The sequence below is a fragment of the Lissotriton helveticus genome, chromosome 7, assembly GCF_964261635.1.
Source record: "Lissotriton helveticus chromosome 7, aLisHel1.1, whole genome shotgun sequence".
Classification (NCBI taxonomy): domain Eukaryota; kingdom Metazoa; phylum Chordata; class Amphibia; order Caudata; family Salamandridae; genus Lissotriton; species Lissotriton helveticus.
Genome location: NC_136068.1, coordinates 800388018 through 800413373, shown reverse-complemented (window position 1 = coordinate 800413373; position 25356 = coordinate 800388018).

The window sequence follows — 25356 nt, the reverse complement described above, 5'->3', positions numbered from 1 at the left end:
CCCATGTACTTGCACCTCTCCTTGCCCATGTACCTGCGCTTGTACTAGTTGCACTTGTGGTTGTCGTTGCGGCTGTGATTGTGGAACACTCGCCAGCTGAGTTACACGCGGCATTGATTGAATGGTACTTTCTTGTGATGAGCCAACATCACTGGTCGATGGTGATTGAGAAAGTAAAGTGGCTGCCTCAGCAGCACTCATGGTCTTGGACCTAACTTGGCGTGGTGGCACTGACCCAATGAGGCAGAGGTGCTGCTTCCAGCTTGGTCCCCGGCGGACACCGCTGCAGGCGTAGTTTGTTTTCCCAAAAAAGGTGTCAGTGGGCACACCAGTCTCCTTGGTAGGTGGTGCCACTTGCTTCTTCTGCTCCTCCTTACTGGCAGTGGCACCGGCAACTTTCTTCGCTGAGGCGCTACGGCCACCTTTCTTTGGGCCCATCTTCTTCAGATGTCAGAACAGCAGGCCGCAGTTGCACGAGTTGCAGAGTTGTCTTGTCTGTGGCCACACGTGATGTCGCGTGACGTTGTGCTGCACACACCCCTGCAGGACTTCTTCCTGGCACTGGTGGTTCTCTTGTGCACCTAAAAGCAATGGAAGACAGAGGAACATCAGTTATACTCCCAAAAAAGTCGAAAAACACATATAAATCACCACAATCCAATGCCATCCATTCCCTCAATGATGTTTAAATTCAAGACACCCCACAGAAAGACTAGGCCCCTGCACCACTGCGTACCCCTGGGCATAATGGATGAAAGCTAGGCAAAATGGGTGCAGGCCTGAGCACACTGCCTGCCTACAAAATGGCCCCTTGAGCCCCAGCACATGGCCAGGCCCTGCCTGTACCAGCCCTCAAAATGGCCCCCACCCACATAGCCAGTACCCTACAACACCCCAAAAAATCGAAAAACACATAAAAATCACCACAATCCCATGCCATCTATGCCCTCAATGATGTTTAAATTCAAGACACCCCACAGAAAGACTAGGCCCATGCACCACTGAGTACCCTTGGGCATAATGGATGAAAGCTAGGCAAAATGGGTGCAGGCCTGAGCATACTGCCTGCCTTCAAAATGGCCCCTTGACCCCCAGCACATGGCCAGGCCCTGCCTGTACCAGCCCTCAAAATGGCCCCCACCAACATGGTCAGTCCCCAACAACACCCCAAAAAACTCGAAAAACACATAAAAATCACAACAATCCCATGCCATCCATGCCCTCAATGATGTTTAAATTCAAGACACCCCACAGAAAGACTAGGCCCATGCACCACTGAGTACCCCTGGGCTTAATGGATGAAAGCTAGGCAAAATGGGTGCAGGCCTGAGCACACTGCCTGCCTTCAAAATGGCCCCTTGACCCACAGCACATGGCCAGGCCCTGCCTGTATCAGCCCTCAAAATGGCCCCCACCCACAGGGCCAGTCCCCAACAACACCCAGGGTCGGATTGGGAACTGAAAGCAGCCCTGGCAAATTTTGCAAGACCAGCCCGCGTCCGGCGCGTAGCAGACCAGCCCCCATCCAGCGCGTAGCGAGCCCGACGGCCACTAGGGGGGTTTGGCGGGGTTCTCCCCCCAAGAAAATTTTGAAAAACGACAGAGCAAAATGGTGAATTTTACAGCATATTTTTCATTACATATTTAAATTGTATCAACTTTCAAAGCACAGTAAACAGTAGATGTTGACCTTAAAGAACATCAGGTTACCCACCCAGTCATATGTATTCATAGGCATTCTTTTAGAGAGCACCAAAAATAGACACAAGTTTGCGAGAATGTTCTGTACATTGGTCATCGAACATCAAGTCTGGTACATGCTGTGTTTCAACAAGTAACTCCTGTTGTGCACGAATCCTGGACATTTTTTCTCAGGCAGGAAAATGTAACATGCATTTGCTTAAAACCCTATGGTAGGGTGACCAACTGGCATTGGTGCAAATTCAGGACGGTGAGTGTAAAAGTTCAGGACAAAGGGTCAAAATTCAGGACACAAATTCAGGACAGCAGGCCAAAATTCAGGACAAAACTTCAGGACAATAGGTACGTTTTACAGACACATCAGAGGTCGCGCAATAGTATATAAGTAAGCCCAGCCATTTCCAAACATATTCAACCATTTGCAAACCTATCCATCATGTATCCTTCCATCTATCATTTCACTCATCCATCCCTTCATCCATCCCCTCATCCATCCTTTCACTCATCCTCCATTATCCATCCATCCACCCTTTCACCCTATCCATCTGTACACTTATCCATCCACTCTTCATCCCATCCACCCATTCACTCATCCATTCAGCCATTTACCCTTTCACCAATCCAGCCATCCTTTCACTTACTAATCCTTCCACCCATCCACTATTTTAGTCATCCACCCATCCTCCCTTTTTCTCTCCATCGACCCTTTCACTTAGCCATCCTTTCTTCCATCCATCCATCCACCCATCCATCTATCTACTCATCCACTCATGAATCCATCCATTGACCCTATCACTCATCCATCTATCATTTCACTCCTTCACACATCTATTCATCCTTTTGTCCATCTACCCTCCCTTTCACTCACTCATCCATCCTTACATCCACCCTTTCACTCATACGTCCATTCATTCACCCTTGCACTTATCAATCCAGCAATCCATCCATCATTTCACTCATCCACCTACCCTCCCATCATCCACCCAACCATCCACCCACCCACCATCCACCCACCCACTCATCCATCCTTTCACCCACCCACCATCCAATCCACTGATCCATCCTTTCACCCACCCACTATCCACCCACCCACTCATCCATCCATCCTTTCACCCACCCACTCATCATCCATCCATCCACCAACTCTCCATCCATCCATCCTTTCACCCACCCATCATCCATCCATCCATCCGTCCTTCCCCTCATCATCCATCCTTCCCCTCATCATCCATTCTTTTCCCTCATCATCCATCCATCCTTTTCCCTCATCATCCATCCATCCATCCATCTACCCACCCACTCATCATCCATCCTCCATCCATCCATCCTTCCCCTCATCATCCATTCGTCCCCTCATCATCCATCCATCCATCCTTTCACTCACCCATCCATCCATCCATCCTTCCCCTCTATCCATCCCCTCATCCATCCATCCATCCATCCATCCATCCATCCATCCATCCATCCATCCATCCATCCATCCCCTCACCCATCCATCCATCCATCCCCTCACCCATCCATCCTTCCTTCCCCTCACCCATCCATCCTTCCTTCCCCTCATCCATCCATCCTTCCCCTCATCCATCCATCCTTCCCCTCATCATCCATTCTTCCCCTCATCATCCATCCATCCTTTCACCCACCCATCCATCCATCCTTCCCCTCTATCCATCCCCTCACCCATCCATCCTTCCCCTCACCCATCCATCCTTCCTTCCCCTCACCCATCCATCCTTCCTTCCCCTCATCCATCCATCCTTCCCCTCATCCATCCATCCTTCTCCTCATCCATCCATCCTTCCTTTCATCCATCATTCCCCTCACCCATCCATCCATCCATCCCATCCATGTATTCTTCCCCCTCATCCATCCATCCATCCATCCTTCTCCTCATCCATCCTTCCCCTCCATCCATCCATCCATCCTTCTCCTCATCCATCCATCCTTCCCCTCCATCCATCCATCCATCCTTCCCCTCATCCATCTTTCCCCTCATCCATCATCCAGCTACCCTTCCACCCATACATCCAGCTATTTACCATTTTCTCTCCATCCTTTCCCTCACTCATCAATCCATCCATCCTCTCTCATTATCCATTTATTTAATCTTTCATTCATCCATTCACCCTTTCACTAATACATCCAGCCATTCACCCAACCCTTCACTTACTTACTCGCCCACCTTTCCATATTCATTTTGAGCTGAGCCCTTTTGAGAAGAGGCCCATCAAGAACGTCACCCTTGCTGCAGGGGCAGTTCCAGGACTGGGACAGAAGCCACCCAGGGCGGAGACAGGATCCACCACAGGGGGGGACAAGAGCCATCACAGGTGGGGGTGGACTGGAGCCACAACATGGGGGGGACTGGAGCCATCACAGGCGGGGGAGGGGGTGGGGGGTGGACTGGAGCCACCACATGGGGGGACAGGAGCCATCACTGAGGGGAGGGCAGGAGCCATCACAGGAGGGGGAACAGGATCCACCAGGGTGGGCACAGGGGTGGGCATGCAGTATTCTAGTATCATCTTGGGCTCCTCGCCCCCTCCTGCACAAGACAACGAGAAGACAGGCTCTCTGTCCAAAATGCCATCCCCCACTGTGATGTACAGTACTTACAGGAGATACTCTAAGAGAACTGATTGAACTTGATTGTCCTCCATACTTTGTTAATCAGTGTGGGTGCGATTGTGCCATTTCTTTATTTTATTACATTATAGACTGCATGTTTGAAGAACCGAGGTTTGCTTACAATTTAGTGACAGTAATTACGCTCAGAACCACGTGCTGCCTCGGTGTAATCAGGGGTGTAATCTGGCCGAGTCTCGGATGTTTGGGGCCCTGGGTAGAAATGGAATGTGTGAGCCCCCCTCTAAATAGCAGAGACATGACACATTCAGGGCTGTTTGCATGTGAATAGATGTCGCTGCTCCTGAAGTTGCAGCCCCTCCCTCTCAGTCACCTTGGAAGCACCTCTTAACAGGTCATCAAGGGCTGGAGGTGTGAGGGTTGCCCCCCCTCCCTCTCAGTCACCTTCGAAGCACCTCTTAACAGCCGGTCATCGAGGGCTGGAGGTGTGAGGGTTGCCACCCCGCTGTGCAATGTTGGCTGCAGTCTGATAAATTAGTTGTTTAACTATTATTTCTTATGCTGTGAAGCTAGCAGCTAACGTAAACTCTCTCTTTACTCAAATGATTGTTATTTCTGATATTTATGATTCCCTCTTCTTCACTGCTTTATTTTGTCCGCGAGCAAGTGTCACTCATAGTCGTTGAAATGTCACACATAATTTCAGTGAAATTATCAAAATCCTGGTCACACTCACACATACTAATCTGAAACCTTGGCAGCTATGAGTCAGTCACGTCCACACTGCCACCAGGGCCTGGTGGTCACGTGACGTAGCGCTGGAAAAGCAAACTGCTTTTTTACTTTCAAGTTTCTCGGGGGGCCAGGGCCGGGCAGAAATTAAAACTGACCGACTCACTCACCTCGGCGCCGGCGGCCTGCTGTCCAGTGTCTGCTGACTGCTGTTGGTGGTGGGGTCGGTCAGTGTCGGGTCACGGACGGTGGCACAGGCACTGTGGCAGAGGGGGGTCGGGCTAGGCCTAGGCGGCGGCGCTAGTAGCCAGTCCACTGCCAGAAGCCAGCCATTAGAATAAAATTTATTTATGGGCCTGGGCCTGGGCCTGGCGGGACTCTCCAACTCTGTGCGCGACTGCAGACTCCTCTCGTCAGTCACGCGCAGGCCTGCCAATGCGCATGCGGGAAGGAGGAGAATTACACCAGCCGCACCTAGAGAGGCGCGCCGCGGCCCGCGCGCAGACGAGGCAGAGGAGGGGGCAGGCATAATTCTGCGCGCTGCGCACAGGCACCTCCCCCCTCATCCTCCATTTGTTTATTGTTAGGTAACGGCCCGGTTTGCATGCACGTACTGAGGCTTGCAGTTGCAGCGCTTGCTGGGGGGGGGGGTAGTGACAGTGTTCGTGCACGGTGCAGACAGTGACCTGCATGCATAGAGTGAGTCAGACACAGGATGATGTGCGAGTGCGGCCGTGAACAAAGTGAGTGTCGTGACGCACGCTGCCGGGGGCAAAATCGGCCCCCAGACACAAAACCGGCCCCCTTTTCGGAAACCGGCCCCCAAAACCCTCCAGCCGACCGGGGGATTGCCCGGTGCCCGGACTCACCAGTCCGGGCCTGACAACACCCCAAAAAATCGAAAAACACATAAAAATCACCACAATCCCATGCCATACATGCCCTCAATGATGTTTAAATTCAAGACACCCCACAGAAAGACTAGGCCCATGCACCACTGAGTACCCCTGGGCATAATAGATGAAAGCTAGGCAAAATGGGTGCAGGCCTGAGCACACTGCCTGCCTTCAAAATGGCCCCTTGACCCCCAGCACATGACCAGGCCCTGCCTGTACCAGCCCTCAAAATGGCCCCCACCCACATGGCCAGTCCCCAACAACACCCCAAAAAAATCGAAAATCACATAAAAATAACCACAATCCCATGCCATCCATGCCCTCAATGATGTTTAAATTCAAGACACCCCACAGAAAGATTAGGCCCATGCACCACTGAGTACCCCTGGGCATAATGGATGAAAGCTAGGAAAAATGGGTGCAGGCCTGAGCACACTGCCTGCCTTCAAAATGGCCCCTTGACCCCCAGCACAGGGCCTGCCTATACCAGCCCTCAAAATGGCCCCCACCCACATGGCCAGTCCCGAACAACACCCCAAAAAAATCGAAAAACACATAAAAATCACCACAATCTCATGCCATCCATGCCCTCAATGATGTTTAAATTCAAGACACCCCACAGAAAGACTAGGCCCATGCACCACTGAATACCCCTGGGCATAATGGATGAAAGCTAGGCAAAATGGGTGCAGGCCTGAGCACACTGCCTGCCTTCAAAATGGCCACTTGACCCACAGCACATGGCCAGGCCCTGCCTGTATCAGCCCTCAAAATGGCCCCCACCCACATGGCCAGTCCCCAACAACACCCAAAGAAATCGAAAAAAACATAAAAATCACCACAATCCCATGCCATACATGCCCTCAATGATGTTTAAATTCAAGACACCCCACAGAAAGACTAGGCCCATGCACCACTGAGTACCCCTGGGCATTATAGATGAAAGCTAGGCAAAATGGGTGCAGGCCTGAGCACACTGCCTGCCTTCAAAATGGCCCCTTGACCCCCAGCACATGACCAGGCCCTGCCTGTACCAGCCCTCAAAATGGCCCCCACCCACATGGCCAGTCCCCAACTACACCCCAAAAAATCGAAAAACACATAAAAATAACCACAAACCCATGCCATCCATGCCCTCAATGATGTTTAAATTCAAGACACCCCACAGAAAGACTAGGCCCATGCACCACTGAGTACCCCTGGGCATAATGAATGAAAGCTAGGCAAAATGGGTGCAGGCCTGAGCACACTGCCTGCCTTCAAAATGGCCCCTTGACCCCCAGCACAGGGCCTGCCTATACCAGCCCTCAAAATGGCCCCCACCCACATGGCCAGTCCCTAACAACACCCCAAAAAAATCGAAAAACACATAAAAATCACCACAATCCCATGCCATCCATGCCCTCAATGATGTTTAAATTCAAGACACCCCACAGAAAGACTTGGTCCTTGCACCACTCACTACCCCTGGGCCTACTGGCTAGTGAGGCTTTACAGGCACCCCAAAATGAAAAAAAACCAACATATAACAGTGAGCTAAAATTCCATGACATAAATGAGAATTAAGTTTAAAAAAATCAGAGAAACAGTTGTATCATGCACCCATGACCCTGGGCCTACTGGATACTGTGGCTAGCTACCCACCACAATATGTATTTTGTTAAAGTTGTGAAAACAGTTTTAGAACTGGAGTTGCCTCAACTGCAATGCCCCAAACAAACAACACCAACTTACTTGTAAAATCTCAAGTCCAAAAGTGATCCAAACTCCAAAGTCCAAAAAGTCCTAAAATACAAAAATCCACCAGCAGCAAGAAAAAGTAATCCTTCCAGCTCCACAGCCAAATGAAAAGTGACCAGTACATGGACAAAGCACTGGGAGGAGCCTGCTGGACAGGAACAGGAAGTTGGAGACTCTGGGGCACTTCCTTCCTCCCACCCCACCCCACCCCAAAAAATGGACTCCTGCACTAAAAAGTGCAGCCAAATGTCAATCTGAGGAGTTATTCTGATCAAAATCATCAATTTCACAAGGTGTATGGTTCCTGCTGTGGATTGCAATTTCGCGAACGCGAGCTGTTCAAACCTCCCACCGGAAGTCAGCTGTGCGCCGTCGCGGGCATTTATGACGTACTCGCGTTGTCAAACTCTCGCCGTGCAAGATGGCAAGCCGCAATGACGTAATTGCGTTCGAAAAACTCTCGCGCGATCACGCAGCAAGATCGAAAATGGCGCAGCACACGCAAAACCAGGAGAAAAACAACTCGGCAGGCTCAGAGTCAATGCCGCGCGCGCGATATTGTATTTTTCAAGCGCGACCAAGCAAAATAATTCGTAGCTTGCGAATTTGCGAATTATTGGGTAAATTCGCGCGATTCGTGGATCGCGAAATCGTCAAAAATTCACAAATTCGCCCGCAAAACGGATTTTACGCCACGCTTACCAAAAAGCACAAAGCACCAACTGCGGCTGACCACGATGGGGCACGAGCCGGCTCCAGGGGCCAAAGAAGACATAGCTAAAAAAGAGTACCTTAAATCCAGGTTCCCGAGCGATGCAAGGTCTCATGTCAAGGATGCACTGTTTCCGAGGGACTGTGAAGCTGCAATGCAAGTTCCTGTATTGTCATTGAGGATCTCCATTGACGAGGGCTTGAGATCGATGTTTAGAGCAGTTAAGGTAATGCGTAATTTTATGTTATGTTATGTTAAACAATTTTTTTAAGTTCTTGAATACCCAGGGGTGTCTTGTTGCTGGCTTTATTAGCAGTATAGAGAAACCTTAGTATTGCTAAAGACCCTAGACAGTTTTAAACAGTCTAGTTTTCAAGGTGTTTTTAAAGGCTGGTAGATTGGGTAAGTGGGTTCCGAGGCACTGCAAGGCTGTGATGCAAGAATCTGTGTTGTCATTAAAGCTACCGTCAACAACAGAGTCCTTGAGCTGAGAGAATCCTTGCAGCAGAGGCTCCACATCAGTTCTGGTTAGTTTGTGCTGCAAGCAGAGGGCATGTGTTGGTTCTGCTTGACCCAAAGGTGGGCTGGCAAAGCACCTTCAGTCCCACTCGAAGGGTCCAGGACTGGAGTGGCACCACTAGGCAGGGAAGGACTTACACAGGCAGGAAACAGTCTATTCAACTGTAGAGGTGTGGCGCAACGGCCAGGGCGACTGACGCCGGATGCTGGGGATCATGGTTCTATCCCCGGCACCGGTTGCAGGGGTCTGCCCAGCACCATGTGACTCTGGGCAATAGCTTGCTTAATCTTCCCGACAGCCCCCAGTGCTGGGAAACCTACGGGTAACTGTGCGCTTTACAAATATAGGATTATTATTATTAAGTAGGGCTGTGCTCAGTTCGGCCCTCCCATCCTGCCAGCAATGGCCCATCAGGGAACACCTAAGCGCTCTACTGTTTTTTGCTGTCTAGAATGAATACACAAATCCCAACTCTCAGCTACACCCAGTCATGTGACCCGGAGACAGGCTGCAGGCACAAAATGGCTAAGGCAATAAAATGACAACTTTGTAAAAGTGGGATTTTCAAAATTGTAGTTCAAAATCTGACTTCGCCATGTGAGAGGATATTTAATAACAATTCCAAAGAAACCAGACCTGCACTGTTAAACTGGTCCCATTTAGGAAATATCACTGAGTAAATGTAATAAGGTAACTTCAGTATTATCCTATGGGAGAGGCAGGACTTGCAGTAGTGAATAACAAATGTAAGAGTTTTTCACTGCCAGGGCATGTTAAACTTAAAGTACATGCACCCTGCCCTCTGGGCTCCCAAGGCCTACGCTAGGGGTGGCTTACATGAATTAAAAAGGAACATTTAGGTCTAGCAAAAGGTTTATTTTGCCAAGTCGAAATGGCAGTTTAAAATAGTAAACGCATGCAGCAATGGCAGTCCTGAGACATGTAAACAGGGCTACGTAAGTGAGTGGCACAATCAATACTGTAGGCCCACTAGTAGAATTTAATTGACAGGCCCTGAACACAAGTAGTGACACTTTACTAGGGATTTACAAGTAGATGAAATATGCCAATTGGGTATAAGCCAATTCTACCATGTTTTAAGGAGAGAGCACAAGCTCTTTAGCACTGGTTAGCAGTAGTAATATGCGCGTCCTAAAGTCAACAAAAACAAAGTCTTAAAAACAGGAGCGTTGAAGGCAAATAGTTAGAAGCCAAACTACATCAAGGATGCCAGGTTTAACCCTGGGACACCCACAGGATCTCAATAACCCCCAACACATTTTTGGTTTTTTATATTTCGGCCTGGGGGAGTCCCTCTGGTCTAGGGATTTAGGACACCACTACCCTAGCCCATCATACTTCAATTTGTTTAATTTTCAGGACATGGTGAGTGAGACCCATGTCGTGAAAGGAAGGCTGCAACATTTCACTTCATGAGGCCCTCTGCCAATTAGATCACTCTATTTTCCAATGTCTAGCAAACACAGGACTCTCATGAACCCAACCATTCAGATATACAAACATTTTAAACCTACATTTCTAAAAAAAACTACTGAACAGATTTACACTAAATAACAAAAACAATGTCTTCCGGACCAACACCTAGCTTTCTGCCAAACTTTGTATATTTCTTGCCATCAAGCCGACAGATCTCAAGATGAGTTCTGACTGGCTGCCACCACATCAACGATGTGGGAGCAGCCATCTTAGCACTTGATACTCAGTACCTAGTCCTAGATAAAGGTAAGAAAAGATATCATCTTGCCCCCTAGGCCTCATTGAGGGGTTCCAGAGGGACCCTTCCCTGGGGTCAAAAACATAAATTTTTAGGTAATTTTGCCTCACATTGTAGTGAATATTTAAAAATATATACCCCCCATGGTGGGCCTGTGCCAGGGGGAGTGGAGCAAAGGGATTTGTAATGGAGCATGGGAGCAGCACAATGGACCATGCAGTGCAGGAGGGATTGGATAGTCATGGACTCAGATGATGGAAAGCAGGGGACAGGGACAAAGGCACAAAGCTGACTATGTGGGCAGATGGGAAGGGCAGTGGCAGCACAACGGACAAGGCAGGGCAGGCAGGAAGGGCATTGGGAGCTCAATGGAACAAGGAGGGTGTGAGGAAGGGGGCAGGGACACACAATTGGAAAGCAGAAGGCATGGGGCAGACCAGGGTCAATAAGGTAACTGTGCATGGCAGGTGGGAGGAGCAGTGGCAGCACATCAACCCATGCAGGGTGGAGTAAAGAGGCAGGGCATGTACTTGGACAACAGAGTACAGGGGGAGGCGGCAGGGATAGAGACAACAAGCTAGCCATGAAGGACGTGCTGTGAAATCATATTGGACCATGCATGGCGCGATGTAGTAAGAAGGTGCATTGACTCAGAAAACAGATGACAGGGAGGTGAGTAGAGACAGCAATCTAAGCAAAGAGGACAAGCATGAGGGGCAGTGACAGAACAAAAGACCATGCAAGGGGGGAAGGAACGGGCATGGCACAGACAAGGGCAACAGAGGCCAGAGAGTAAAAGGGCATAGGCAGCAGGCTGACCACGGAGGAAAGGTCTGCATGGGCAGCACAATGGAACATGGAAGGCAGGAGGGAGTTGACAGATGTATGCACACACACATAACAATGGGTAGGGAGGAGGGGGGCAGCAAGGTGACCATGGAAGGCAGGGCCCAGGTGCAGTGAGCCGTCAACAGAGGGTTGTCAGGATTGGTCAGGGGCACGCTAATGGTGAATGGAGAGCAGGTCGAAGAGGAGCAGGGCCAGCAATCTGACTTAGAAGAGCAGACCGGCATAGCCAGGGTAAGTATAATGAACCATGGAGCGCAGGGAAGAGGGACAGGGGCATACACATAGAAAACGGAGGGCAGGTAGTTGTTTTAGAGGTAGGGGTAGCAAGCTGAACACAGAGTGCAGGCTGTCATGGGCAGGTGCAGCTCAATGGACCATTGAGGGCAGACATTAGGGTGTGTGTATGCCCTCTAAGACTGCACAGAGAGGGGATTAAATCTCAAGTTGCGATGCTCAATGTAGCAATTATATGTTCAACTGACCTATTTTGTGACTTTTAAGGATTTCAAAAAGCCTTCCACTGTTTTCATATATGATTAATATGTAGCACTAGGATTTGATTTATTGACTGGTATATTGTAAACTATCAGTAGAGCTCAAAGATATTTTTCAACACAAAAAAGCAGGAGTACAAATATTTTTTAAGTTTCATTTGATGCTGCAAATATTTTGAATGAGCCTAACCCTTGCTATTGTCACTTTTTTGCACTAATGTTGGTAGCAGTGATGATGGACACTCTTCGCTCCCAAGCCGAGTGGTCGCTCCCCTGCTGTTGTGGTATCGTTGTGCTGCGCATATCATACACTCTGTATTCTGACTCTTAATTACTGCCTACTGTGTGCTCTGATTGCCGCCTGCGTGCTTAATTTACCGCGCTGCCCATTCACATAGTTTAATTGCCGATCTGCATTGTGAAATTGACAACGTTACTTTGTTGCAGACTGTTTTGATCATTTCGCCGCTTTGCTCATTAGCATTTGGACTTGCTAGCGCGACTCTGTGCAGAAATAGCATTTTACCCCAAGCCCTCTTGCCGGTCTGACCCCTCCGCCTCCATCTTGTTGTTATTGTCCTCCTCCTTAGCCCGCCCCGCCTCCCAGCTGAACCGCCCTCCCACAAACAACAAACAGCGCGTCCTGACCTGGAAGCGCCGTGACTCACTCTTCGCTCCCAAGCCGAGTGGTCGCTCCCCTGCTGTTGTGGTATCGTTGTGCTGCGCATATCATACACTCTGTATTCTGACTCTTAATTACTGCCTACTGTGTGCTCTGATTGCCGCCTGCGTGCTTAATTTACCGCGCTGCCCATTCACATAGTTTAATTGCCGATCTGCATTGTGAAATTGACAACGTTACTTTGTTGCAGACTGTTTTGATCATTTCGCCGCTTTGCTCATTAGCATTTGGACTTGCTAGCGCGACTCTGTGCAGAAATAGCATTTTACCCCAAGCCCTCTTGCCGGTCTGACCCCTCCGCCTCCATCTTGTTGTTATTGTCCTCCTCCTTAGCCCACCCCGCCTCCCAGCTGAACCGCCCTCCCACAAACAACAAACAGCGCGTCCTGACCTGGAAGCGCCGTGACTCACTCTTCGCTCCCAAGCCGAGTGGTCGCTCCCCTGCTGTTGTGGTATCGTTGTGCTGCGCATATCATACACTCTGTATTCTGACTCTTAATTACTGCCTACTGTGTGCTCTGATTGCCGCCTGCGTGCTTAATTTACCGCGCTGCCCATTCACATAGTTTAATTGCCGATCTGCATTGTGAAATTGACAACGTTACTTTGTTGCAGACTGTTTTGATCATTTCGCCGCTTTGCTCATTAGCATTTGGACTTGCTAGCGCGACTCTGTGCAGAAATAGCATTTTACCCCAAGCCCTCTTGCCGGTCTGACCCCTCCGCCTCCATCTTGTTGTTATTGTCCTCCTCCTTAGCCCGCCCCGCCTCCCAGCTGAACCGCCCTCCCACAAACAACAAACAGCGCGTCCTGACCTGGAAGCGCCGTGACTCACTCTTCGCTCCCAAGCCGAGTGGTCGCTCCCCTGCTGTTGTGGTATCGTTGTGCTGCGCATATCATACACTCTGTATTCTGACTCTTAATTACTGCCTACTGTGTGCTCTGATTGCCGCCTGCGTGCTTAATTTACCGCGCTGCCCATTCACATAGTTTAATTGCCGATCTGCATTGTGAAATTGACAACGTTACTTTGTTGCAGACTGTTTTGATCATTTCGCCGCTTTGCTCATTAGCATTTGGACTTGCTAGCGCGACTCTGTGCAGAAATAGCATTTTACCCCAAGCCCTCTTGCCGGTCTGACCCCTCCGCCTCCATCTTGTTGTTATTGTCCTCCTCCTTAGCCCGCCCCGCCTCCCAGCTGAACCGCCCTCCCACAAACAACAAACAGCGCGTCCTGACCTGGAAGCGCCGTGACTCACTCTTCGCTCCCAAGCCGAGTGGTCGCTCCCCTGCTGTTGTGGTATCGTTGTGCTGCGCATATCATACACTCTGTATTCTGACTCTTAATTACTGCCTACTGTGTACTCTGATTGCCGCCTGCGTGCTTAATTTACCGCGCTGCCCATTCACATAGTTTAATTGCCGATCTGCATTGTGAAATTGACAACGTTACTTTGTTGCAGACTGTTTTGATCATTTCGCCGCTTTGCTCATTAGCATTTGGACTTGCTAGCGCGACTCTGTGCAGAAATAGCATTTTACCCCAAGCCCTCTTGCCGGTCTGACCCCTCCGCCTCCATCTTGTTGTTATTGTCCTCCTCCTTAGCCCGCCCCGCCTCCCAGCTGAACCGCCCTCGCCCCTACCCCTTCACTATCCATATATGAATGGTGTTTTCGCGCGCAGCGTTCACGCGCAGCGACCGCGCCCAACCCGCGCCGAAGGTGCGCCAAAGGTAAGCCCGTCTACGCCCGTCCGCGCCTGGACCGCGCCCAGCGCCAGACCCCCTGCCCCTCGCGCTGCCCAGCCCTCCCGCATTACCTACGATGCCGCCACCCTCCTAGACCTTAACCCCGGTCGCGCCCCCAACTGCGTCCAAGCCGCTCCCGGACACACCCATGGACCTTTCTCCTGCTACTCCTGCAAATTCATCGGCACCGACAACATCTCCGCTACGACCACAACACAGACTCCTGACCCCAACCACCTACAATGCATCCTTCTCAACACCCGATCAGTCCACAGACACGCCATTGACCTATGGAATCTACTAGACACCATCTCTCCGGACGTCGCCTTCCTAACAGAAACTTGGATGAACGCTTCCTCCGCCCCAGACATCACCATTGCCATCCCTGAAGATTATAAGATCACACGCAAGGACCGTACCGGTCACACAGGAGGAGGAATCGCTATCGTCCATAAGAAGTCAATCCGCATCTCAACCAGCTCTGACGCCAACCTCGCCAACTCTGAACACCTTCACTTCCAGATCCACATCGACCCCAAGACCACACTCAGAGGCACCCTCCTCTACAGACCACCAGGACCCCGCGCAAAATTCAGTGAAGACATCACGGACTTCATCACCCCCCACGCGCTCCCCTCCAAAGACTACATCCTTCTGGGAGACCTCAATTTTCACCTTGAAAAGATCAACGACCGCAACACCACCACCCTCTTGGACAATCTCGCCAACCTCGGACTTAAACAACTGGTCACGTCCCCCACCCACATCGCAGGTCACACACTCGACCCCATCTTCACCTCCAGCAATCATGTCTCCTTCAGCCACACTACGGAGCTCCTCTGGACTGACCACAGCTGCGTTCACTTCACCTACAACAAACCAAAACCCACCAACCTCCTCCAACCAACCCTGCAAAGAAACTGGAACAAAATCACCACGGACCAGATCTCCGCATCGCTCCTTCTAAACACCCCAGCCCATTCTTCTAACGCAAACGAAGCCGCCGCCAACCTCACCCTATGGTTATCCAACACCGCCGACACCTTAGCACCACTGAAGAAACGTCAAAACAAACCTGCCAGCAAAAAGGCCTCATGGTTCAACGATGATCTTAAGAAGTCCAAGAAACTCTGCCGCTCCCTCGAAAAGGCCTGGAAAAAAGACCCAAATACTAGCACCAAGGACGCCTTCAAAAACGCCACCCGCACTCACCACCAACTAATCCGAAAGGCCAAGAAAACAGCATTCAAGGATCGACTTGACAACAACGCCCACAACAGCAAGGAACTTTTCAACATCGTCAAGGAATTTTCCAATCCCTCGGCCAACTCCAACGACATCACCCCCTCTCAAGCCCTCTGCGACTCCCTAGCCTCATTCTTCCACAACAAGATTGCAGACATCCACAACAGCTTCGACAACCAACCCGGAAACCAACCCACCCTACCTTTTGCTGAACATTCTCCCCCCGTGAACACCCTTAACGACTGGAACCCAATCTCCACTGAGGACACCATCCGCCTGATGAATTCCATCCACTCAGGATCCCCCACAGACCCATGTCCTCACCACATCTTCAACAAAGCAGACTCAGTCATAGCACCGCACCTCCGAGACGTCATCAACAGCTCCCTCAACTCCGCCACCTTCCCGGAAGACTGGAAACACGCTGAACTCACTGCCCTTCTGAAGAAACCCACAGCGGACCCCACCGAACTCAAAAATTACCGCCCCATCTCGCTCCTTCCATTCCCGGCCAAAGTCATCGAGAAAGCTGTCAACAACCAGCTAGCCGCCTTCCTCGAAGCCAACAAATACCTAGACTCCTCACAATCTGGCTTCCGAGCAAAACACAGCACTGAGACCGCCCTCATCGCAGCAACAGACGACATCCGAACTCTACTGGACAATGGAGACACAGTCGCCCTCATCCTCCTCGACCTCTCTGCAGCATTTGACACAGTCTGCCACAGCACCCTTTTACAACGCCTCAATAACATCGGAATCCAAGGAAAAGCACTTGAATGGATCACCTCGTTCCTCACCGGAAGAACTCAGAAAGTCCGCCTCCCACCATTCAAGTCCGAGGCCACTGAAGTCATATGTGGCGTACCACAAGGATCCTCACTCAGCCCCACCCTCTTCAACGTATACATGAGCCCCCTCGCGGCCATCGCCCGCCAACACAACCTCAACATCATCTCTTACGCGGATGACACTCAACTTATCCTTTCTCTCACCAATGACCCCAGCACCGCCAAAACTAACCTACACGAAGGAATGAAAGAAGTTGCCGATTGGATGAAACAAAGCCGTCTGAAACTGAACTCAGACAAAACAGAAGTCCTCATCTTAGGCACATCCCCCTCTGCTTGGGACGACTCCTGGTGGCCGGAAGCCCTCGGAAAAGCACCCATCCCGACAGACCACGCACGGAACTTAGGCGTTATCCTGGATTCTTCACTCTCCATGAATAGACAAGTCAGCGCCGTATCCTCTTCCTGCTTCAACATTCTTCGCATGCTTAGAAAAACATTCCGCTGGATCCCCACCGAAACAAGGAAAACAGTCACCCATGCCCTGGTCACGAGCCGACTGGACTACGGAAACACCCTCTACGCAGGCACTACCGCTAAACTCCAGAAGAAACTCCAACGAATCCAAAACGCCTCAGCCAGGATCATATTAGACATCCCACGCAACGAACACATCTCTGGTCACCTTAAAGACCTCCACTGGCTACCCGTCAATAAGAGGATCACTTTCCGACTGCTAACCCACGCACACAAATCACTCTACGACATCGGACCACAATGCCTCAACTCACGACTATCCTTCTACACCCCCTCCCGCCAACTACGTTCTTCCAGCCAAGCCCTCGCCACTGTACCTCGCATCAACAAGACCACCATGGGAGGCAGATCCTTCTCATACCTGGCTGCTAAAACATGGAACTCACTCCCCGCTTACCTTCGCCTTACCCAGAACCACCTAGCATTCAGAAAGCAACTTAAAACGTGGATATTTGACAAGTAATCCTCCTCCCCTTTCTAAGCGCCTTGGGACCCTCTGGATATGTAGTGCGCTATATAAATTCTCTGACTTGACTTGACTTGACACGTTCAAAATACTATTTATAAAACATGAACTAAGTACTCATTTATCTTGAGGTGTAAGTGAAATGTCCCTGCCCTGTGGTATGTTTTGGAATAGGTCGCAGTACAAATATTTGCTGCTGAGACAAACCACTGGATAAGGTGTTTCCTGCTACTAGTGAATAGTTATTGCATGCTTATGAATATTGAGATCACGGGCCGTAACACGTATTGTGAGCACAATGGGCCACATTATCATTCAGTTTTCTGTGCTGTGCAGCTGCATAAGTGCTATCTGTGTTTCTTTTTGGCATCTTGAGTGCATACACTACCATGAAATATCTCCATGGTAGTGCATGTTTTGCTGACAGAGGGGCTCAGAAACACAAATAGGCAATTACTGCCCTATGTTAAGGAGCTTTGTTATCAGGAAAACATTCAGTAACTTGGAGGATTTTTGATATGCATTAACTCCATGACTGCTGGGCCTTCCCTGCTGAGTACTGAGCCCTTTTTTAGTTATTTGGGATAGTTCGAGCATAAAGCTGCATAATTTTTTTTTAACTAAGTTATCCAAGCCAAATGTGTGTCATTTTTTCTAAAGGAAGGTACCCCGAGTAAAATATAGCAACATTTAGAGTTTTGGGGCAAAAATAGGAAAGAAGTGTTTTGGGTAAAAATGTCAGTTTCTTTCCTACATATGAAATTAACAAATAGTTTGCTATGCTAAAGTCACCATCTTCCTAGCTTTCAGGAACATGGAGAGCTGGAAAAAAAAACATTTTTTTTACCACAGGTTTGGCATTTTTCCACTGGGTAGTCCTTTTTTCCTAGTTTTTGTGCCATCAACCTACTTCCTGTTTGTAGTAGAAATCAGTGTAAGACCATGGGTGACCCAGGAAAGCTATAGATTTCTGAAAAATACATAACATTACAAATGCAGCAGGGGTTCATATGTGTAGTTCGCTTAAGGTTTTCCCAAAGAAATTAACTGTTGAACAAAACAATATTGCAATTGACTCGGACAAAATTGCCATTTGTGACAATGTTTTTATCTGTAACTTTTGGTGAGAATGCTCGATTTACAAAAGCAATATACCATCATATTTGCAAGACACTTCTGGTTGTGGGAATATATAGGGTTTGTAGCAGGGGCGCAACTAGGTCTTAAGTTCGGGGGGGGGCTGACATGGCATAAAAAGGGGCGTGGTTAACATGTTAATGGGGGCGGGGCTAAAATAGCAGACAATCAGGATCGGATAATGCTCAGGCCAAGCTAAGAAAAAGAAGTGGCAAATTCTGCATTCAAAACTGGACAACAATCAGTTTTATGAGAAGTAAATTGGAGAACAGAGGGTAATGTGAACCATTTATATAGCAGACAAGGGATTTGTTCATCTTGCAATAAAGTGTCACTCAAATACATTATATTGTCTCACAACGATATTATGTAGACGGTTAAAATTACACCCTTTTTTCTAATAGAATGCCCATGAAACTGGGTCTAAAGAGCCCAGAACAACATGCTACTCTCTGAAAAACCTAGACTGTTCACAGATATAATTCACACAAAAAAGGGGGCTCTGTCCACCCCCCAAAGACAAAGAAGGAATTTGAGATTTTGCAATGTGTACATTTGCAGTGTTGTTACAAACTATGATATCAATAAACATTAATTTATTGGCAGTACAGACATTAAAGCATGTTGCTTTAATGTACAGGCATAATAATCATGCTGGAATTCAGAGGGTGCATGAGAAATAATAAAGCATTTACATTTTGATAATATCATGTTACATTTGCTGTTCTTCGCACTTACTACCCCATATGAGGTGTTGAAGCGGTTTTTGGTGGGTAGCACGCTACTCTGGAACCCAAACAGAATTAGTGGGGACTGATATAGGGAAATATGAAATTAATCTGAGTGGTGGAGATCTTAGTCTGTTATTTGTATTGAAAAGGAATAGTGGAGCGATAGAAGAAAGAAGGAAAGGTCTAGAATATGTTTTTTTGGGGGGGGGTAACAGCAGTAGGAAGTGGTTTGGGATGGAGGTGGAAGAGTCAGCGTGAAGGGTTTAGAAAGGCTTGTTTGGGCGATCTGAATACTAAAAGAGGTTTGAGATGATGGAAGGAGGGGTAGAGGATAGAAGAGTATGGGGTTTAGGATGAATGAAGAGTGTAGGTAGAGAATATACTGCTAGAGGTATGGGGTTAAAAATATGGCAGTGCATTGGAGAGAGTAGTAGAGTGAGGTTTGAGATGAGTCGGGGTGGAGGTAGGGAATATATTGCGAGAGATATATGGTGAGATCTAGGGTAGTGCAAAGTAATAAACATAAAGATACTTAAGTACATGAAAGGTATCTAAATGCATAAGGAAGGGAATCTATGTAGAATAAAGTTGCATTTAATAAACTAAGACTTTCAAATGTTGTTGTACTTATGTGTTTGTGTCAGGTGTTAGATCATTCTGTACCATTACAGACCACTAGCCCGCCTGAAATAAAGGAAAAAGCTAAAAACCTGTATTTTCACACTATAGTTCCTTCCACCAAGCTGAATCTGTTATAAGTTTCATATCTATAGCACCAAGAGGCTCCTAGCGTACATGCTTAACAAATGGCCAAATAATACTAAAGAATGAAGAAAGTAACAAAATGAGACCACAATCAAGCCAATTTATCTAGTAAACAAAATATGAAATGAAACTAATAATAAGTACTTATCCTTGTCTAGACTCATGGCCTGGGAACAAGCCTGGTGTTATATATCAGCTTAACACATTGGGCCTGGCTTCAGATGGAGGAAATTGTTACAAAGAACCAGTAGCGGTCGGTGGTGGGAGTGCTGCCGGGCGGTGATGTGGGGTGGGGGAGGGGCAGGGGGAGGGGTAGAAAACTATGGAATATGGACAAATACAGGTAACATAAAAATAAATAAAACGAATTTCGTTGCACGCACTGCATCGCCAAATGCGATGCAGTGCGCACAACAAAATGTGTTTTATTTATTTTCATGTTCTTAAAATGTGTATTATGATGATGTAACAATTGAATTACTGTACAGTGAATATTTAAGATTGGCAGGTATTATCGGTCTTTATTGAGATAGAGGGTGAATCGAAGAAAAACAAGAAAATAAACTAAAAATCCACAAATAAACCTACGAACCTGTCTACAATACACATACCTAGGAAATGGCAGACATATTCGGCCATCATCTGTTTTTACAGTACTGCAGACTTCTTTAGAAAGGCCAACCTACCCCTTGACGGGATGTATTAGAAGTGGGCCCCATATGCTTCAAACATCATCCCGGACAGGGACACCCCACCTGTGGCACCACTGGCCGGGGCCTCTCTGCAGATAAGGGAGTGTGTCCTGCTTCACATCAGCATCACATCTCTTGCAAGGACATGCCAGGGCCACCACCACCTCAAGGCCACTTGCTGAGAATGCGGCTATGATCTGCTTCGCAACAGCATCACTTGCAAGTACCACCCATCCATAGTACCTCTGCTTCGCAACAGCATCACTGGCAAGTACCACCCATCCATAGCATCTCTGCTTCGCAAAAGCATCACTTGCAAGTACCACCCATCCATAGCACCTCTGCTTCTCAACAGCATCACTTGCAAGTACCACCCATCCATAGTACCTCTGCTTCGCAACAGCATCACTTGCAAGTACCACCCATCCATAGCACCTCTGCTTCTCAACAGCATCACTTGCAAGTACCACCCATCCATAGTACCTCTGCTTCTCAACAGCATCACTTGCATGTACCACTCATCCATAGTACCTCTGCTTCGCAACAGCATCACTTGCAAGTACCACCCATCCATAGTGCCTCTGCTTCGCAACAGCATCACTTGCAAGTACCACCCATCCATAGCGCCTCTGCTTCGCAACAGCATCACTTGCAAGTACCACCCATCCATAGCACCTCTGCTTCGCAACAGCATCACTTGCAAGTACCACCCATCCATAGCACCTCTGCTTCTCAACAGCATCACTTGCAAGTACCACCCATCCATAGCACCTCTGCTTCGCAACAGCATCACTTGCAAGTACCACCCATCCATAGCACCTCTGCTTCACAACAGCATCACTTGCAAGTACCACCTATCCATAGTACCACTGTCCGGCCCACTCAGCAGACACGGGGGCAGGTATGTGTGGCATCACTGCCCCAAGCCCACACAACTGAACTGAGGCCTAGCATGTGCCCCTGACCACCACCTCCATCGCACTTGTGGTGTAAGGTGAGGACACACCAGGTGTTGCAAAACTTCACAGCCATAATTCTCAATGCAGGATCTCTGCTCTCACTTCACCATGTTACCCTACAGCCCACCCAGGAGTGCAGAAACCAAATCAAAGCTCCTACATCCATTGATGCACAAACATTGTGGGGAACCAGGGCCTAACATTTTATTTCCAACCAAGTAACACCCTTCAGTGGCAAGATTTGTTAAAAATAATAAAATCGGATTGATCATAGAACGGACCATTCAAGCATTAGATTAAAGAGTTGCTTTCCCCTCGGTTGCTAGCGCCTTCCTATTAGAAGTTGGGCTTGCGTCCCAACCGTGCTCTGGCATCAGCCCCCATTAGTAACATCGCCGGCGCAGAGTATTCCTGCATGCTGTTAAACACCAGATCGGCGTGCAGTCATGCGCAAGATATTTTTGAGCTTCTCGATACAGAGAAGCCACTCTGTTTAATGCTGACTGAGACGTGGTGGGGAGATACCTCTAACCCTGACGTGGCGATGGCAATCCCGCCTGATTATAACATCTTCAGGAAGGACAGAGCCAAGGGAAGGGGCGGAGGGGTCGCACTTGTGGTGAAGAAGGGCACGAAGTGTACCATCTTGCCGGCGGAGAACATCCGCGGCTCTGAATCACTCGCTTTTGCGATCACTCTCGCGCCGCACCAATCAGTGAAGGGATTATTAGTCTATCGGCCTCCCGGCCCGCCTGGAACGTTCTTTGAAGATCTTGACTCGGTTTTACTGGGACTGGCCCTGAGAGCAGAACACTGCATTGTAGCGGGGGATTTCAACTTTCGGATGGACGATCCGTCTGACCCTGCTGCTATTAAGCTTTCTGAGGCTATGACCCCACTGGGCCTTGTCCCCTATCTGCAGGGGCCGACTCATGTTAAGGGGCACACTCTCGACCAGGTCTTTTCTACATCCGCTCTGGTGGTGAAAGAGATCCTCCCGGTTCTGTGGTCTGATCACCGGCTTGCCAAATTCGCGATCCGCGGCATTGCCAGGTCGTCCATCTCAGCACCACAGCAACGGGGACGAGCATTTAGAGCATTCAATAGAGTGACCCCCGAGATGTTGGCTCGGGCTGCTGTGGATCATCCTTTTCTTCTATCCGGTGAGCTGGAGAGAGATTTGGAGTCCCTGCAAGCATGGCTTTCAGATAGGCTTAATGACCTTGCCCCGGTGTTGCCCCCCCGCTTGACATCGAAGCGGGTATCGGCCCCCTGGTTTACCCCTGCACTGTGGGCTAAGCGCAGCAGTGTAAGGTAGCCGAAAGGGCCTGGCGGGCACACTATGACAGCGTGGACAGGTTGACCTACAAGGCGGAGGTTAAGGCTTACCATCGGGACATTCGCCTTGGGAAAAAAGCCTATCTTGCAGGGAGGATTGAAGCGGCCTCCAACTCCTGCAAGGAGATTTTTACCATAGTGAGAGAATTTATCTCTCCCCGGACCATTACATCGGAAGAGGGGCCCTCAGAATCCTGGGCGGCGGACCTGGCTTGTTTCTTCACAGGCAAGATAAAACTCATACAGGACTCTTTTCCATCCGGAACTTCTGCTGAGGTTGACATGTGCCCTCCGGCCTCGCATGGTGCCACGTTGGCTGTGTTTCCATCTTTGTCAGCCCCTGCTTCCTTAGTGCTTATGGGCAATTTGAAATCGGGGTCGCCTTTGGACCCTTGCCCCGCTAAGCTCTTGGGTAAGATCGCAGAAGTGATCAATCCACTGGCGAACCCTCTTCTGAATCTTTCGTTGAGTCAGGGAGTGGTTCCGCCAGCTTGGAAGCAGGCAATGGTCATCCCGCTGCTTAAAAAACCGGGCCTCGACCCGAAGGTCCCAGCCAATTACAGGCCGATTTCTTTGTTGCCGGCTCTCGTAAAAATGTTGGAGAAGCACGTTCAGTCGGTGCTCTCCAACTTTTTGGAGACCCACGAGATCCTGCATGACACCCAGTCCGGCTTCCGTTCAAATCTTAGCACCGAGACCGCGCTCCTTGAGGTCGCTGAGACCATCAAAGGGGTGTTGGATACCGGGGGCAAAGTCATGTTGGTGTTGTTGGACTTGTCGGCGGCTTTTGACACCGTCCCCCATGCTGGCCTTCTCGCAAGACTCTATGAGATTGGCCTTCGGGGGACGGTGCTCAGCTGGTTTTCCTCCTTTCTAGCTGGCCGCCGGCAAACGATCTGGACATCCCCTGACACCGCCGTGATGCCGCCTTTGGGAGTTGGGGTCCCCCAGGGCTCTATTTTGAGCCCGACCCTCTTTAACATCTTCATGACCCCCTTGGCGGCGGTGGTGGAGTCGTTTGGTGCCCGGATCGTATCTTACGCCGACGACACCCAGCTCCTCTTTTCTTGTAAGAGAGGGGCAGACTTTGACGGGGAGAGTATCCGGGATTGCCTTGGGGCTGTTTTTAAATGGTTCCAACTAAACAGCCTCAAGTGCAATTCCGATAAGTCCGAGGTACTCTTCTTTGGATGCGACACGGAGCCCAGCTGGTAGGCCTGGTGGCCCACGGATATGTTCCCTCCGTCTTGTTCCGCCCCTATGGCTAAAAACTTGGGGGTCAAGATGGACAAGGGGCTGACGATGAAAGCCCAGATCCTTGGGGTGACTGGTACCTGTTTCGGTCTATTAAAGATGCTGCGGAGGTTCTTGCCTCTGGTGTCGGAGGAACATAGGAAGCTGACCGTGCAGGCTCTGATAGGCTCCAGGTTAGATTATGCCAACATTCTTTACCTGGGCCTACCAGAGTACCTGTTGCAACGGTTCCAAGTTGCGCAGAATGCAGCGGCCAGGGCCATCTTTGGCCTTAATAGACGTGCTAGCGCTTCGGGTCTTTTGCGGACGCTGCACTGGTTACCCATCCGCAAACGGATTGCCTTTAAGGCTATGACTTTGGCCTATAAGGCTCTTCACGCGGTGGGAGCAAAGTACCTCCAAAAGAGACTTGCCTTTTACCATCCGGCGCGGTCTCTGAGGTCTGAATCTTTATTCTTGGCGGTTGTCCCTCGTGTGAAGAGAGCGCGCCTGGGTGGCCGTTCCTTCGGCTTGTTGGCTCCGCAGATGTGGAATTCGCTTCCGCTCCCACTCCGGGGGGCCTCTAGTCTCCTTGATTTTAGGAGAGGTCTTAAAACCTGGTTGTTCACCCAGTAGGCCTCTCAGTAGCCCCTTTCTTTTACTACGTTTGTTCCTCTATTTTCCCCTTTTACTGTGTTATGTTATGGTGAAGCAGCTCTCCTTACCTAAAGCGCCGGGACACTCTTTTTGAGTAACCGTTGCGCTATACAAAAGCATAAATAACATAACATAACATAACATAACATAACATAACATAACTGTTGACAGCATCTGGTGACAGCCCCACCCCAGGCACCAACTGTAGGTGCTTCCATTCTCCCTACCTCAATGTGCCGCTTTCATAGCCAGCACGAGCACTGAAACCAGTGCCAAAACCCACTTGGAGCTATATCCGTGCTTACGCACATTCACAGCTCCTCTCCACCCCAACAATCCCTTCCAACCAATGAAGGGGCCATAGGACACAATGAGCAGCACTATCGTGCACCCCTATTCACTGTGTCC